The 16,043-nt window shown below is 44.2% G+C and overlaps 1 pseudogene; it reads right to left on the bottom strand.

The window, feature by feature from the left end:
- Window positions 1-12,797: 12,797 nt before the first annotated feature.
- LOC139000401 (U2 spliceosomal RNA) lies at window positions 12,798-12,971 on the bottom strand (annotated as a pseudogene).
- Between the last annotated feature and the right edge of the window lie 3,072 nt (window positions 12,972-16,043).

Genomic DNA, 16,043 nt, shown 5'->3' with positions numbered 1-16,043 from the left:
TGTGCGGGAGGCAGCTGATCGATGTTTCTCTCTCATCAATGTTTCTAACTCTCTATCCCTCTCCCTTCCTCTCTGTAAAAAATCAATAAAATATATTTCTTAAAAAATAAAATAAAATAGCCCTTGAGGCCTTTTGGCTCTCTGAGCAGCACTATGGCAATTGGCAAGAACAAGCAAGCACCTTGCCCGCCGGTGTGACTCAGTGGTTGAGCATCAACCTATGAACAAGGAGGTCACTCACAGTTCAATTCCTGGTCAGGGCACATGTCTGGGTTGCGGGCTTAATCCCCAGGAAGGGGTGTGCCGGAAGCAACCAATCAATGATTCTCTCTCATCATGATGTTTCTATCTCCCCCTTTCCCTTCCTCTCTGAAATCAATAAAAATACGTACAGTGGGGCCTTGACCTACGAGTTTAATTCGTTCCGTGATGGAGCTCGTAACTCAAATTACTCGTATGTCACATCAATTTTCACCATTACAATGATACTTGATTCTGGGCTGATGTTGTGGCGTTCACTGTGACGTTCGCTGCGCCAACTAGCGGTGGGGTATCTGAAGCTGGCTCTTAACCCGAATTTTAGCTGGCAACTCAAAGCAAAAAATTGGCCGAGAGAGTGCTCGTTTGTATCTTGAAAAACTCCTTAGTCGGGACACTCCTAAGTCAAGGCCCCACTGTATATTTAAAAAAGAAGAAGAACAAGCACCTTACAAAAGATGGCAAAAAAGGAGCCAGGAAGAAAGCGGTTGATCCATTTTCTAAGAAAGAGTGGTATGATGTGAAAACACCAGCTATGTTCAATGTGAGAAATGTTGGAAAAACACTAGTCATGAGAATTCGAGGAAGCAAAATTGCATCAAGGGTTGTGTTTTTGAGGTGAGCCTGCTGATCTGCAGAATGATGGAATTGCATTTAGAAAATGCAAGCTCATGCCGAAACCAGTTTGGCTCAGTGGATAGAGGGTCGGCCTGAGGACTGAAGGGTCCCAGGTTCGATTCCGATCAAGGGCATGTACCTGGGTTGCGGGCACATCCCCGGTGGGAGATGTGCAGGAGGCAGCTGGTCGATGTTTCTCTCTCATCTATGTTTCTAACTCTCTATCTCTCTCTCCCTTCCTCTCTGTAAAAAATCAATAAAATATATTTTGAAAAAAAAAAGAAAATGCAAGCTCTTAACTAAAGATGGTCAGTGCAAAAATTGCCTAGTTTCCATGGTATGGGTCTTACCCTTGACAAAATATACCCCAGAGTTAAAAAATGGCTGTATCTTGTCCCCACTAGACTATAGTTAAGCTCATGTTGAGGTCAAGACTACTGATGGTTATTAGCTGTCTATTCTGTATGGGTTTGGCTGAAAAATGCAACAATCAGATTTGGAGGACCTCTTTTGCTCAGCATCAACAGTTCCCAAATCCTGAAGAAAAGTTATAGATCATGACCCAAGAGGTGGAGACAAATGATTGGAAAGAAAGGGTTGATATCACCTCTCGGCCTTTAGGCTAAGCTAAGTGTAGAAATGGTCAATAAATTGATTCCAGATAGCATTGAAAAAGACATGGGAAAAGCTTGCCAATCTATTTATCTGCTCCATGGAGTCTTGTTAGAAAAGTCAAAATGCTGCCCTTGGGAAACCAAGATGGCGGCATAGGTTAACGCTGGAGTTTGCTGCCTCGAACAACCACTTCAAAAATACAACTAAAAGACGGAACGGACATCACCCAGAACCACCGGAAGGCTGGCTGAGTGGAAATCCTACAACTAGAAGGAAAGAGAAATCCATACCGAGTCTCAGAGGAGGCGCAGTGTGGAAGTGAAATACTAAGGTGCGGAGTGCATGTGGAGCGGGCCGGTGGCGGAGGGCTCGGTTGTTGTTTTCAATCAGGAGGGAGTTTCAGACTCTGAGCTCCAGATCCGGGCGAGTCTCTAGGGACCCAGACTCAAACAGGAGGAGCGGGACTGTCTGGCTTTGGTCGGAACTCCAATGCAGCTTCCTCTCCGGGACTCTGAGAGGCAGAGCCCCTGGGGACGGATCTGAGAGCAGCCATAACTGCTCGCTCCGCCCACCCTGTAGATCCCCCAGGAACCCACCCTGCCCAAGCCCTGCACAGAGGCATTTGCCGGATAGCCTTAGGCAAACGCTAGACTAGCACCGCCCTAGAGATCCAGCACAGAAGCTCTCCCACTGCAGACACAGCTGACTCTCATAGCCAGTTAGCCTGGAGGTCAATTCACCCCCAGTATTGCCGACAACAATCAAGGCTTAACTACAACAAGACTGCGCACAAAGACCACAAGGGGGTGCACCAAGAAAGCATAAAAAATTCGGAGACAAAGAAACATGACAGAAATGGAGGATATAGAGCTAAAAGACGCACTTTTAAGGTCTTTCAATAATTTTCTAGAAACTGCCGATAAACTTGATAAGATCCTCAAGAAATCTAATGAGACCCTCGATGCTGTGATAAAGAACCAACTAGAAATTAAGCATACACTGACTGAAATAAAGAATATTATACAGACACCCAACAGCAGACCAGAGGAGCGGAAGAACCAAGTCAAAGATTTGAAATGCGAAGAAGCAAAAAACACCCAACCGGAAAAGCAAAATGAAAAAAGAATCCGAAAATATGAAGATAGTGTAAGGAGCCTCTGGGACAGTTTCAAGCATACCAACATACGAATTATAGGGGTGCCAGAAGATGAGAGACAGCAAGATATTGAAAACCTATTTGAAGAAATAATGACAGAAAACTTCCCCCACCTGGTGAGAGAAATGGACTTACAGGTCTAAGAAGTGCAGAGAACCCCAAACAAAAGGAATCCAAAGAGGACCACACCAAGACACATCATAATTAAAATGCCAAGAGCAAAAGACAAAGAGAGAATCTTAAAAGCAGCAAGAGAAAGAAACTCAATTACCTACAAGGGAATACCCATATGACTGTCAGCTGATTTCTCAACAGAAACTTTGCAGGCCAGAAGGGAATGGCAAGAAATATTCAAAGTGATGAATACCAAGAACCTACAACCAAGATTACTTTATCCAGCAAAGCTATCATTCAGAATTGAAGGTCAGATAAAGAGCTTCACAGATAAGGAAAAGCTAAAGGAGTTCACCACCACTAAACCAGTATTATACGAAATGCTGAAAGGTATCCTTTAAGAAGAGGAAGAAGAAGAAAAAGGTAAAGATACAAATTATGAACAACAAACATGCATCTATCAACAAGTGAATCTAAGAATCAAGTGAATAAATAACCTGATGTACAGAATGAATTGGTTATTACAATAGAATCAGGGACATAGAAAGGGAATGGACTGACTATTCTTGGGGGGGAAAGGGGAGTGGAGTGCGGGAAGAGACTGGACAAAAATCGTGCACCTATGGATGAGGACAGTGGGTGGGGAATGAGGGCGGAGGGTGGGGCGGGAACTGGGAGGAGGGGAGTTATGGGGGGAAAAAAGAGGAACAAATGTAATAATCTGAACAATAAAGATTTAACTAAAAAAAAAAAAAAGAAATGCTGCCCTAGGCAGCTTTGTTCAGTGGTTAGAGCCTCGGCCCATGGAAAGGAGACCCTTGGCCAAAGAGAAGCATTATGGTGTGTTGCATCCTGCTGACTGCCAACCCAATAACTCTCTCCCTTTCTTCCTTGCTGATCCAATGTACTGGGGAGTTAGGGAGTGATGAAGTTCAGCCGTGGGCAAACTACAGGCCGGATGCGGCCCATTTGAAATGAATAAAACTAAAAAAAAAAAAGACCGTACCGTTTTATGTAATGATGTTTACTTTGAATTTATATTAGTTCACACAAACACTCCATCCATGCTTTTGTTCCGGCCCTCTGGTCCAGTTTAAGAACCCATTGTGGCCCTCGAGTCAAAAAGTTTGCCCAACCCTGGCTAGGAGATGATCCTTTTACCTGATTCTTTTTTTTTTTTTTAATATATTCCTTTTGTTTGGGGTTCTCTGATTTACAGAGAGGAAGGGAGAGAAATAGAGAGTTAGAAACATCGATCAGAGAGAAACATCCACCAGCTGCCTCCTGCACATCTCCTACTGGGGATGTGCCCGCAACCCAGGTACATGCCCTTGACTGGAATCGAACCTGGGACCTTTCAGTCTGCAGGCCAAGGCTCTATCCACTGAGCCAAACCGGTTTTGGCCTACCTGATTCTTTTTTTTTTTTTTTTTTTTTAATATATTTTATTGATTTTTTTTACAGAGAGGAAGGGAGAGAGACAGAGAGTTAGAAACATCGATGAGAGAGAAACATCGATCAGCTGCCTCCTGCACACCCCCCACCGGGGATGTGCCCGCAACCCAGGTACATGCCCTTGACTGGAATCGAACCTGGGACCTTTCAGTCCGCAGGCCGACGCTCTATCCACTGAGCCAAACCGGTTCGGCAGCCTACCTGATTCTTAAGGAGATGATGTTGCCCCCTAGAGTCCATTCTGGAAATTATTGAGGGAAATGAGTTTTGGTTATCAACTGGTTCTCAAGGGGGACAGTACCGCTTCCCTCGGGGTGTTTAGGAAATTTCAGGGGAGTTTTCTGGGCATCACAATAATGTGTGGGTTGTCATTGGCACTAGAGAACAGGCACCTGGAATAATAGAGTGTCGTGCAACATGACGATGGTATTTAATGATCACCTAATGACCGAAGTTAATGGTAGTTCTTTTTTTTAAAAAAATATATTTTATTGATTTTTTACAGAGAGGAAGGGAGAGAGAGATAGAGAGTTAGAAACATCGATGAGAGAGAAACATCGACCAGCTGCCTCCTGCACATCTCCTACTGGGGATTTTCCCGCAACCCAGGTACATGCCCCCGACCGGAATCGAACCCAGGACCTTCCAGTCCGCAGGCCGACGCTCTATCCACTGAGCCAAACCGGTTTTGGCATAATGGTAGTTCTTAAATAATGGAAATAGCTGTTTATACGAAGTTAGATTAATTTGTAATGCTGAACTTTTTCAGTTCTTTTGGAATTGGGTGCATAGTAAAGTCATGGTCAGATTCTTGGGAATCTACAAATGTATATCATCACCTTTGGGGGTGGAATGTTCTGGAACTAGATAGAGGTGGTGGTTGCCCATGGTGAGTGTACTAAATGCCACTGAATTGTTCGTTTTATTTATTTATTTATTTATTTTTAAATATATTTTTATTGATTTCAGAGAGGAAGGGAGAGGGAGAGAGAGAAACATCAATGATGAGAGAGAATCACTTCACTGACTGGCTGCCTCCTGCATGCCCCCTACTGGGGATGGAGCCCGCAAACCAGGCATGTGCCCTTTGCTGGAATCGAACCTGGGACCCTTCAGTCCGCAGGCTGACGCTCTATCCATTGAGCAAACCAGCTGGGGCTGAATTGTTCATTTTAAAGTGGTTAATTTTATGTCACATGACTTTCAACCCAATAAAGAAGTTTAAAAACATATCTACTCCCAAACTTTCCATTATACCAGTGGTAGGCAAACTCATTAGTCCACAGAGCCAAATATCAACAGGACAACGATTGAAATTTCTTTTTTTTTTTGAAATTTCTTTTGAGAGCCAAATTTTTTAAACTTAAACTATATAGGTAGGTACATTTTTATTAACTTAATTAGGGTACTCCTAAGCTGGCCTTTGCTAAAAACGTCCTCAATCTGATTGAGGTACATTCGCTGAGGTCGACCCCTTCCAACTCTCCCATCCACACTCGTCTATCTGAAGCAAGTATACAAGACGAGTGTGATTAGAGAGTTGGAAGGGGTCGACCTCAGCGAAGGTACCTCAAAACAATGTACCTCCCCCGCGCTGCGTATCTCGTGGCCCCACCGACCAACACCCCCCACTTTTTCTAACGCCACTTCTTCAAAATAGACTCCGACTTCTGCACTTGGGCCATGAAGTTTCAATCGCACTGTACGTGCGCACCCGCACGTGGTATTTTGTGGAAGAGCCACACTCAAGGGGCCAAAGAGCCGCATGTGGCTCGCGAGCCGCGGTTTACCGACCACTGCATTATACCATTACATTACATTTTTCCTATAAGCTTTAGAAAAGCATAAGGGGGAAGAGAGAAAGGACACTTTTATTGGTTTATTTTTATTTACTTATTTTATTGTTTTTTAGAGCACATTTACTTACAAAATTACAGAGGTGGAGGAAGTAATTTGTAGATGAAATGGGCTGAGGAAACAAGGTATACAGGCAAAAAGGAAGGACCCTTGGAGCTAGGGAGAGAGGAGGGTAATGGTGAGGTGCCTGGAGGGAAGGGGGAGGAGAGGGGAGGAGGGAAGGTGGAAGAATGCGCCCGGGAGGAAGAAAGGACTCTTTTAGATGTTTAATGAGCTAGACGTGCAGGAGAAAATACTTTCCAGAGCAGGGAGCTATATTTTCAGGGCCCTTTCACAGAGTGATCATTTCACATGAATTACTGCATACTGACGAGAAGTGCCTCAGGTCACTCCCTAACCAATTACAGGTGACGACCTGCCCTGGATCTTCAGGGTCACTTTCAAGGTCAATCTATTAATTAATCATTTAATGCTTCGGGTCTATTTTAGCTCTTCAAAATAGTTAGACCTCCTTTATTTTTTTTTTTCTATGTTCCATGTACACGTCACTGTAATAACTCAGCCTAAGTGTTCATTTCCAAAGGCTTATGCAAAAGATATTTCATATAACCCTCTGCTGCCCGGTCATTTCATGACTTCTAAACATCTTTCCTGCCCAAAGAGGTTATCTGATCTTGTCATTGGCCTTTCCCCCTGAGATCAGGAAGTATCACAGCATAGCACAACAGCTTTGGATCCAGAACTTTAAAATGAGAATTTAATAAAGTGAACCTTCATGTCCCCGTCACCCAACTTCAGCAATTATAAACCCACAGCCAGACCCAGTTCCTTACTGCCACCCACCAACCTCCTGGTTCAACCACTGAGCCACACCGGCCGGGCTCATTATATATTTATTTATTTTTTTAAAAATACATATATATTGTCGAGTAACACTTCCTCCACATTCTGCGTGGAGTAGGGTTCGGTATCTGAAAGCGGAGCCGCACAACAAACGAGAGAAAAAGACACAAGATAATTTTGCAATATTGGGGGACCAGGCGGGCAAGTCCCGAAGGACTTCCACCGATCTCAGGCCGGAATCGAACCTGGGGCCCTTCAGTTCGCAGGTCGACGCTCTATCCACTGAGCCAAACCGGTTAGGCTCATTATATATTTAAAATATACCCTTGCACCTGTACTGGGTTGAATAGTGTCTCCTTCCCACAAATTCATGGCCTTCCTGGAACCTCAGAATGTGACCTTACTTGGAAATAGAAGCACTGAAGAGATCACTAATTAGACTAAGATGAGGTCACAGTGAAGTAGGCTGGGCCCGGCCCGTAATCCAATACGACTAGTGTCATCAGACAAGGAGGTACACACATGGGGAGAACACCATGTGACAACAGAGGCTGAGTTTGGAGTGATGCATGTACGAGCCAAGGAATGCCAAGATTGTTGGCAACCACCAGAAGCTAGAAGAGGCGGGGCGTGATTCCTACCCCGGGGCCTTCAGAGAGCTCAGACCTTCATCTCTCAGCCCCCAGACCTCAGACAATAAATTTATGTTGTTTTAAACCCCCTTGCTTCTGGAACTTCGTTATTTCAGCCCTAGGAAACTAAGACATACTCATAACTAATTCCAACAGAATACCACAGGATTCATTCTAGCCGCCACCTTTTCTATATTTGTCCCTTTTCCAACACTAGGACAACCTGACATCCATTATTCTTCATCCATGAATTAATCTATTCCAACGACATACTGAAAGTACTACAAACAGGGTGGCTTAAAACAAGTTCCGTGTTGTCTCACCGTTTTGGAGACTAGAAGTCCAAGATGGAGGTGTTGGCAAGGTTGGTTCCTTCTGAGGGCTGGAAGGGAAAATCTATTCCATGCCCCTCTCCCCTAGCTTCTGGAAAGCCTTGGCATTCTTTACCTTGTAGATCTACCATTCCAGTCGGTACCTTCACTTTCACATGGCCTTCTCCCTGTGTGTCTGCATCGCAATTTCCCTTTTCTTATAAACACACCAGTCATGGCCAGCCAATGTTGCTCAATAGTTGAGCATTGACCCATGAACCAGGAGGTCACGATTCCATTCCTGGTGAGGGCACATGCCTGAGTTGTGGGCTCACTCCCCAATAGGGGCTGTGAAGGAGGCAGCCGATCAATGATTCTCTCTCATCATTGATGTTTCTATCTCTCTCTCCCTCTCCCTACTCTCTGAAATCAATTAAAAAAAAAAAAGACACCACTGGGTACCAATTAAAGATATAATGCCATCCCTATTACCTAGCTCCCCTTCTCAGCCCTTGGTTTATATTGTTTTAACTCATCTTTAACCATTTTTTTAAATATATTTTATTGATTTTTCACAGAGAGGAAGGGAGAGAGATAGAGAGTTAGAAACATCAATGAGAGAGAAACATTGACCAGCTGCCTCCTGCACATCTCCTACTGGGGATGTGCCCGCAACCCAGGTACATGCCCTTGACCAGAATCGAACCCGGGACCTTTCAGTCCTCAGGCCAACGCTCTATCCACTGAGCCAAACCGGTTTTGGCACCATTTCTTAATGTTTCATATCCTCCCATTTCGAAGCCCTAAAGCTACAAATGGTCCTTCACATAGAAACGCAGACAAAGGCTGCTGCATCCATCCTCGGTGGACCCTTAGTTAGCCCACTTCCGATGGGACCCTGACTGCCACCTGCCCCCCCAAACTGCAACCCCTTTGCCAGCAGGAAGCAGCCAGATAGATCAGTGTCCATTGTCCCCAAACGCAGTTGGGGTTTCCTAATTGGAGGGGGGACTGAAACAGGAATTTTAGGGGAATATAGGCAGGTTTAGGGAATTTTTATAACTGGGGTCCAGGGAAAAAAAACCACAGGGCTACAGACTGGGAGAAGGTACGTTTCGGTAACACAAGGAAGCCTGGTGAAGTTACATTTCCACAAGACAAGGGAACTGGAAGTAGCCAGAAAAGGTCTATAGCTACAATATAAAGAAGAAGGAAGAAAGCACAGAAGGAATAGGAGGATAATGAGGGAGGAGGGCCTCAGGAGTCACTATAGTAACCAATTCAAAAGGGAATATTGACCAATCAGAGGGGATGTCAGGACATAGGAACTGCAGCCTTTATAAACCATGGAAACAGGAAGTCAGTGGGACTCTTCCCCTCTCCCCATGTGGGAGTCTGTACTTATTCTTCAATAAATTTCCACCTTCACTATAAAAAAAAACAAAAACAAACAAACACCAGTCATGCCCTGGATGGGGAGCTCAGTTGATTAGAGTGTCATCCTCATACCTCAAGGTTGCAGGTTTGATCCGGTTTCAGGGCACATACAAGAACATATTAATTGCCCTAACTGGTTTGGCTCAGTGGATAGAGCATTGGCCTGTGGACTGAAGGGTCTCAGGTTCGATTCTGGTCAAGGGCATGTACCTTGGTTGCAGGCACATCCCCAGTGGGATGTGTGCAGGAGGCAGCTGATGGATGTTTCTAACTCTCTATCCTTCTCCCTTCCTCTCTGTAAAATATCAATAAAATGCATTAAAAAAAAGAACATATTAATTAATGCATAAATAAGTGGAACAACAAATCAATGTTTCTCTCTCTCTCTTCCTCTCTAAAATCAATCAATAAATTTTTAAAAAGATACCAGTCATATTGGATTAAGGCCCACCCTAATGATTTCATCTTAACTTGATTACATTTGCAAAGACTTTATTTCTGAATAAGGTCACATTCATAGGCAGCAGAGATTAGAACTGGAACATATTTTTTTTTGCGGGGGGCACAGTTCTACCTTTAACACCTTGTATGGGTGAAAACCCATCTATCTGTGTAATGAAATATATTTTACCAAAGGTATTGCATTTTTATTAAAAAGGATTAGTTTTTAAATCTCCATTTGTCAATTGTATGATTTCATTAATATGAGGTATCTAGAATAGTGAAACTCATGGAAGCAGAAGTAGAATGGTGGTTTCCAGGGCTGGGTGAAGGGTGAAATGGGGAGTTGTTTAGTGGGTATAGAGTTTCAGTTTTGCAAGATGAAAATGTTCTAGACATTGGTCTCACAACCATCAAAGTAAATATACTTCACATAAGCCCCTACTCTAACTGGGAGCCCGTGTCTACAGAATGACTTAGAAAGTGTGATTAGGCCCTAGCCCAGTAGGTCAGAGCATCGTCCTGATACCCCAAGGTTACAGGTTCAATCCATGGTCAGGGCTCATACAAGAATCAAACAATCAGTGCATAACTAAGTGGAACAACAAACCGACTTGTGTGTGTGTGTCTCTCTCTCTCTCAAAATCAACAACAACAAAAAAAGAAAGTGTGCGCCCTAGCTGGTGTGGCTCAGTGGATAGAGCGTTGGCCTGAGGACTGAAGGGTCCCAGGCTCGAATCCTGTCAAGGGCACATGCCAGGTTGCAGGCTCTATCCCCAGTGGGGGGCGTGCAGGAGGCAGCCAATCAATGACTCTCTCATCATTGATGTTTCTATCTCCCTCACCTTCTCCCTTCCTCTCTGAAATCAATAAAAATATATATATATTAAAAAAAATAAAGAAAGTGTGACTAAAAGTGGTACAGAGGCATCTAGAGCTCAATCTGGTATCTTTTAAGCAGCCCTAAGAATTCTGTGGCCCTAACAGAAAGAACAGGAAAAGATTTGAGACTAGAATGAAGTAGCACACAGATATTTGCTCCATGGTTCTCCCCCCGGGTGCATTTTAGAATCATCTGGGGAGCATTTTATAAAAATCCCAATGTCTCAGCTCCACCCCAGACCAATTAATCAGAGTCTCTGAAGGTGGGGCCTATCACCATATTTACTGAATAGCTCCCCAGATAATTCTAATGCGCAGGTGGGATGGAGAGCCGCTGCCTTGGCTAATGGCGAGCAGGCACCGGGTGGAGGTAATTATGTAATCCTTAAACCCAGGAGCCTCATCTACGAAACAACTGCTTTCCACCCCTTTTGAGTTCCAAGGTGTCACTTTCGGCAGCTGTTCTGATCAGCTGTTGCTGAAAAATGAACTGGCCCATGGCTACATACTCAAGAGAATTGATACAGGATCTCAACGAGATATTGGTACACTCGTGTTCATAGCATTATTGATGATGGTCAAAGGTAGAGACAACCCAGATGCCTACCGATGGATGAACAGAAACAAAATGTGGTCTCTACTTACAATGGAATATATTCAGCCTTAAAAAGGAAGGAAGTATCTGATACATGCTACACATGAATGAGCCTTGTGGACATGATGTTAAGTGAAATAAGACAGTCACAAAAAGACAAATACTGTATGATTTCACTAATGTGAAGTATCTAGAATAGTGAAACTCATGGAAGCAGAAGTAGAATGGTGGTTTCCAGGGCTGGGTGAAGGGTGAAATGGGGAGTTGTTTAGTGGGCAAAGAGGTTCAGTTTTGCAAGATGAAAATGTTCTAGAGATTGGTCTCACAACCATCTAAATAGGTATACTTCACACTTCCCTAGCTGGTTTGGCTTAGCGGATAGAGCATAGGCCTGCGGTCTGAAGGGTCCCGGGATTCAATTCTGGTCAAGGGCACATGCCTGGGTTGTAGGCTCGATCCCCAGTAGGGGGCATGCAGGAGGCAGCCGATCAATGATTCCCTCTCATCATTGATGTTTCCATCTCTCTCTCCCTCTCCCTTCCTCTCTGAAATCAATAAAAAAAAATATATATTTTTTAAAATGCCCTGAAATTTAGTGGCTTGAAGCAGCGGCAATGATTCCATTACTTTTTCTTCTCTTTAAAAAATATTATTAATTTATTGGAGAAACATTGGTTAATTTATTGGAGAAACATTGGTTAATAACATTACATAAATTTCATATGACATCTGTAGACTCCATCGTGTACTCACCACCTGAAGTCTAATCTCCTTGCGTCACCATGTACTTGGAGCTCGCATTTCGTTATCTTTCACATTTTGTTATCATTTCGTTATCTTCCTGGGAGGCCTCACTGGCTGGGTCTGGCCTGGGACATCTCATGAGGTTGGAAGTGGGATAGTGAAAGGCTGGAGAGCTAGGGGCTGGTCGGGTGTCCTCCCAACATGCAGCCTCAGCCCAGTGGGACTGCTTCCCCTCTGTCAGGGCTCAAAGTCACGTGTTCCCATTGAACAGAGGGAAAACAGCCTCCCCTTCACTGACTTAGCTCGGAAGTTAGGCAGTGCCCCTTCTGCCACATGCTTTTTTCTTTTTTTAAATATATTTTATTGATTTTTTACAGAGAGGAAGGGAGAGGGATAGAGAGTTAGAAACATTGATCAGCTGCCTCCTGCACACTCCCCACTGGGGATGTGCCCTCAACCAAGGTACATGCCCTTGACCGAAATCGAACCTGGTACCCTTCAATCTGCAGTCCAACGCTCTATCCACCGAGCCAAACCGGTTAGGGCTCTTTTTTCTTTTTTAACTCTTAGGATATTTATTAAATGGATGATTTATAAGAAGGATGCTGTTGAATAAAGGCAAAAAATGTTCACTTTCGCCCTGGCCGGTTTGGCTTGGTGGATAGAGCATCGGCCTGCACTCTGAAGGGTCCCAGGTTCGATTCCGGTCAAGGGCACATGCCTGGGTTGCGGGCTCCAACCCCAGTGGGGCGCGTGCAGGAGGCAGCCGATCAATGATTCTCTCTCATCATTGATGTTTCTATCTCTCTTCCTCTCTGAAATCCATAAAAATATTTTAAAAAATATTCACTTTCAGTGAGCCTGAAACTTTTAAGTGGGTAAGGTTTACATTCATTTTCTAAAAGAATATCTGTGCCTTTAAGATTATATCTTAATATAATGTCCTGGGATAGAGGACGCATCAGATATTAAATTGATAAGAACAGATACTGCACATGAGGCCGAGAAGCCATTGCCACATTCTTTTGGTCAGTCACCAAAGCCAGTCCAATTTCAAGGAAAGGCAATGAACATAGACCCACCCATCCCCTCAATGGGAGAAGTTTCAAAGGAATGTTACAAGAGTATGTAGGATGGGAGATATTGTCTTAGCCATTTTTTGTTGTTGTTAATCCTCACCTGAGGCTATTTTTCCATTGATTTTTAGAGAGAGTGGAAGGGAGGGAGAGAGGGAAAGAGAGAGAGAGAGAGGGTGAGAGAGAGAGAGAGAGAGAGAGAGAGAGAAGCATTGATGTGATGTGAGAGAGACACATTCATATGGTTGCCTTCCTGCATGTGCTCTGACCAGGGCTGGGGATGGAGCCTGCAACCTAGGTACGTGCCCTAACTGGAATCGAACGTCGGACCCTTCAGTCTGAAGGCCAACACTCTACCCACTGAGTCAAACCAGCTAGGGCTGTCATAGCCATTCTTGCAAAATGCAATCAGCCACAGTGATGATCAAGAGAACTTAGTGAGCCCTGGCGGGTGTGGCTCAGTTGGTTGGGCATTGTCCCATGCACTGGAGAGGTTGCTGGTTCCCTGTTGTGGGCTTGATCCCCAGTAGGGGGCGTGCAGGAGGTAGCTAATTCATGTTTCCCTCTCACATTGATGTTTCTTTCTCTCCCTCTCCCTTTCTCTCTCTCTCAAAATCAATTTTAAAATCTTTTAAAACTAAAAAAAATGTAGTAAGAAATATATAACATAAATGGGGACATATGTAATACTTTCAACAATAAAGATTTATGAAAAATAAAAAAATTTAAAAATATATATATAACATAAAACCCACTATTTTAACCACTTTCAAGTGTACAATTCATTAACATTAAGTACATTCACAATGTTATGCAACCATCATCACTACCTATTTCTTTTCTTGTCACCTATTGTGTCTGGGCTTTTCACTTAACATATGTTTTGAAGGGTCATCCATGCTGCAGCATGTGTCAGTGCTCCCTTCCTCTTTATGGCTGAATAACAGTCCATTGTCTGGATAGATCACATTTTGCTTATTCATTCATCAGTTGATGAATGGCTTGGGTTATTCCACCTTGGGCTATTGTGGATAATGCTGCCATGAAGATTGGCATACCAGTATCTGTTTAGGTCCCTGTTTCAATTTCTCTGGGTATATATCTAAGAGCGGAATTGCTGGTTCACATAGCTTTTTTAAAAAAAAATATATTTCATTGATTTTTCACAGAGAGGAAGGGAGAGGGATAGAGAGTTAGAAACACCGATGAGAGAGAGAGACATGGATTAGCTGCCTCCTGCACACCCCCAACTGGGGATGTGCCGGCAACCAAGGTACATGCCCTTGACCGGAATCGAACCTGGGACCCTTCAGTCCACAGGCCGACGCTCTATCCACTGAGCCATACCAGTTAGGGTTCACATAGCTTTTTTAAGGGGAGCCTGCCTATTTCTAAGGGCCTGGACCCAGAAATTGGCCAGGGGAGTTGAAGTCCCCAGGCATCAGCCAACATCAGCTTGCCAGCCATGTGAGTGAGTCACCTTGGAAGGAGCTCTTCCACCCCAAGCCATCAGATGACTGCAGCCAAAGTGTGCATCTGGCCGAACCCTCATGAGAGGCCTTGAATTAGAACTTCCCAGCCAAACTGCTCCTGAATTCCCAACCCACAGAAACTATGAGATAATAAATATTTTTGTTTTTTAAATATATACATTTTTATTGATTTCAGAGAGGAAGGGAGAGGGAGAGAGAGAAACATCAATGGTGAGAGAGAATCATTGATTGGCTGCCTCCTGCATGCCCCCCCATTGGGGACTGAGCCCACAACCTGGGCACATGCCTTGACTGGAAATTGAACCGTGACCTCCTGGTTCATAGGTTGATGCTCAACCACTGAGCCACACTGGCTGGTCAATCAAAACATTTAAAAAAATACTTATTTAACTTGCATAAGAGGGCCGTTATTTTCTTTTTCACTGCTTTATCCCTAGCACAGAACAAGTGTTTAATAAGTACTTATTGAATTAATAATTAAAAGGCATCTTGCCTAAGGAAAATACGTATTTGCTATTACCAGCCTGCAAGGCCCTACATGATCCCCTACCTGGTTCATTTATGTTTTCACCTTTTTACCATTTGCCACCCTCTCTCTTTGCTCCAGCCACCATGCCTTCTCCACAGTTAAACCATGCAAGCACGCTTCATCTTCAGGGCCTTTGCACTTGCTGTTTTCTCTGCCAGGAAATGTGCCTTCTCCCAGTTATGTGTACAGCTTGTTTCTTCAGATCTCTGCTCAGTGTCTCCTTCCCTGAGAGGCCTTCCCTGGCCATTCCTGTCATCCTGTAGTTCCATACCCTGCTTTATTTTTCTCCAAAGCATTTAAGCATGGCCTGAATTACATTGATTTTATCTTGGGCCCTCCTCAACATCAGATAAGCTCCATGAGGGCAGGATTTGTCTATTTTATTCGACATTCTATTTCACAAACCCAATGCCGGGTTTGCAGCAGGCGCTCCATAAATATTTGCTGAATGAATAATCTCATAGCAGTCTCCTTCCCTTGTGGGGGCCATGGGCCTGGCTATCTTTTGGTCTGGACGGGCTGGAGCAGTGGTTCTCAACCTTCCTAATGCCGCAACCCTTTAATACAGTTCCTCATGTTGTGGTGACCCCCAATCATAAAATTATTTTCATTGCTACTTTATAACTGTGATTTTGCTACTGTTATGAATCGTCATGTAAATATATGATATGCAGGATGCATTTTCATTGTTATAAATTAAACATAATTAAAGCATAGTGATTAATCACAAAAACAATATGTAATTATCTATGTGTTTTCCCATGGTCTTAGGCGACCCTTGTGAAAGGGTCGTTTGACCCCCAAACGGGTCGCGACCCACAGGTTGAGAACCGCTGGGCTGGAGACTCTGTCACGTGACCGGCCCTGGCGGGCCTGCCTTTGAAGCTGGGGGGGTCCACGTGGTCCCCGGCTGCAGGGACCGGCGGGCGGAGAGGAGCTACTGCGCAGGCGCGGTCTCCAGCGCAGGCGCAGACGCGTCCCGGCGCG

Source organism: Myotis yumanensis, unplaced genomic scaffold (assembly GCF_028538775.1).
Source record: "Myotis yumanensis isolate MYYU_CA2020_CCGP unplaced genomic scaffold, mMyoYum1.0.hap1 SCAF_23, whole genome shotgun sequence".
Classification (NCBI taxonomy): domain Eukaryota; kingdom Metazoa; phylum Chordata; class Mammalia; order Chiroptera; family Vespertilionidae; genus Myotis; species Myotis yumanensis.
This window is presented reverse-complemented; position numbering and strand designations above follow the sequence as displayed.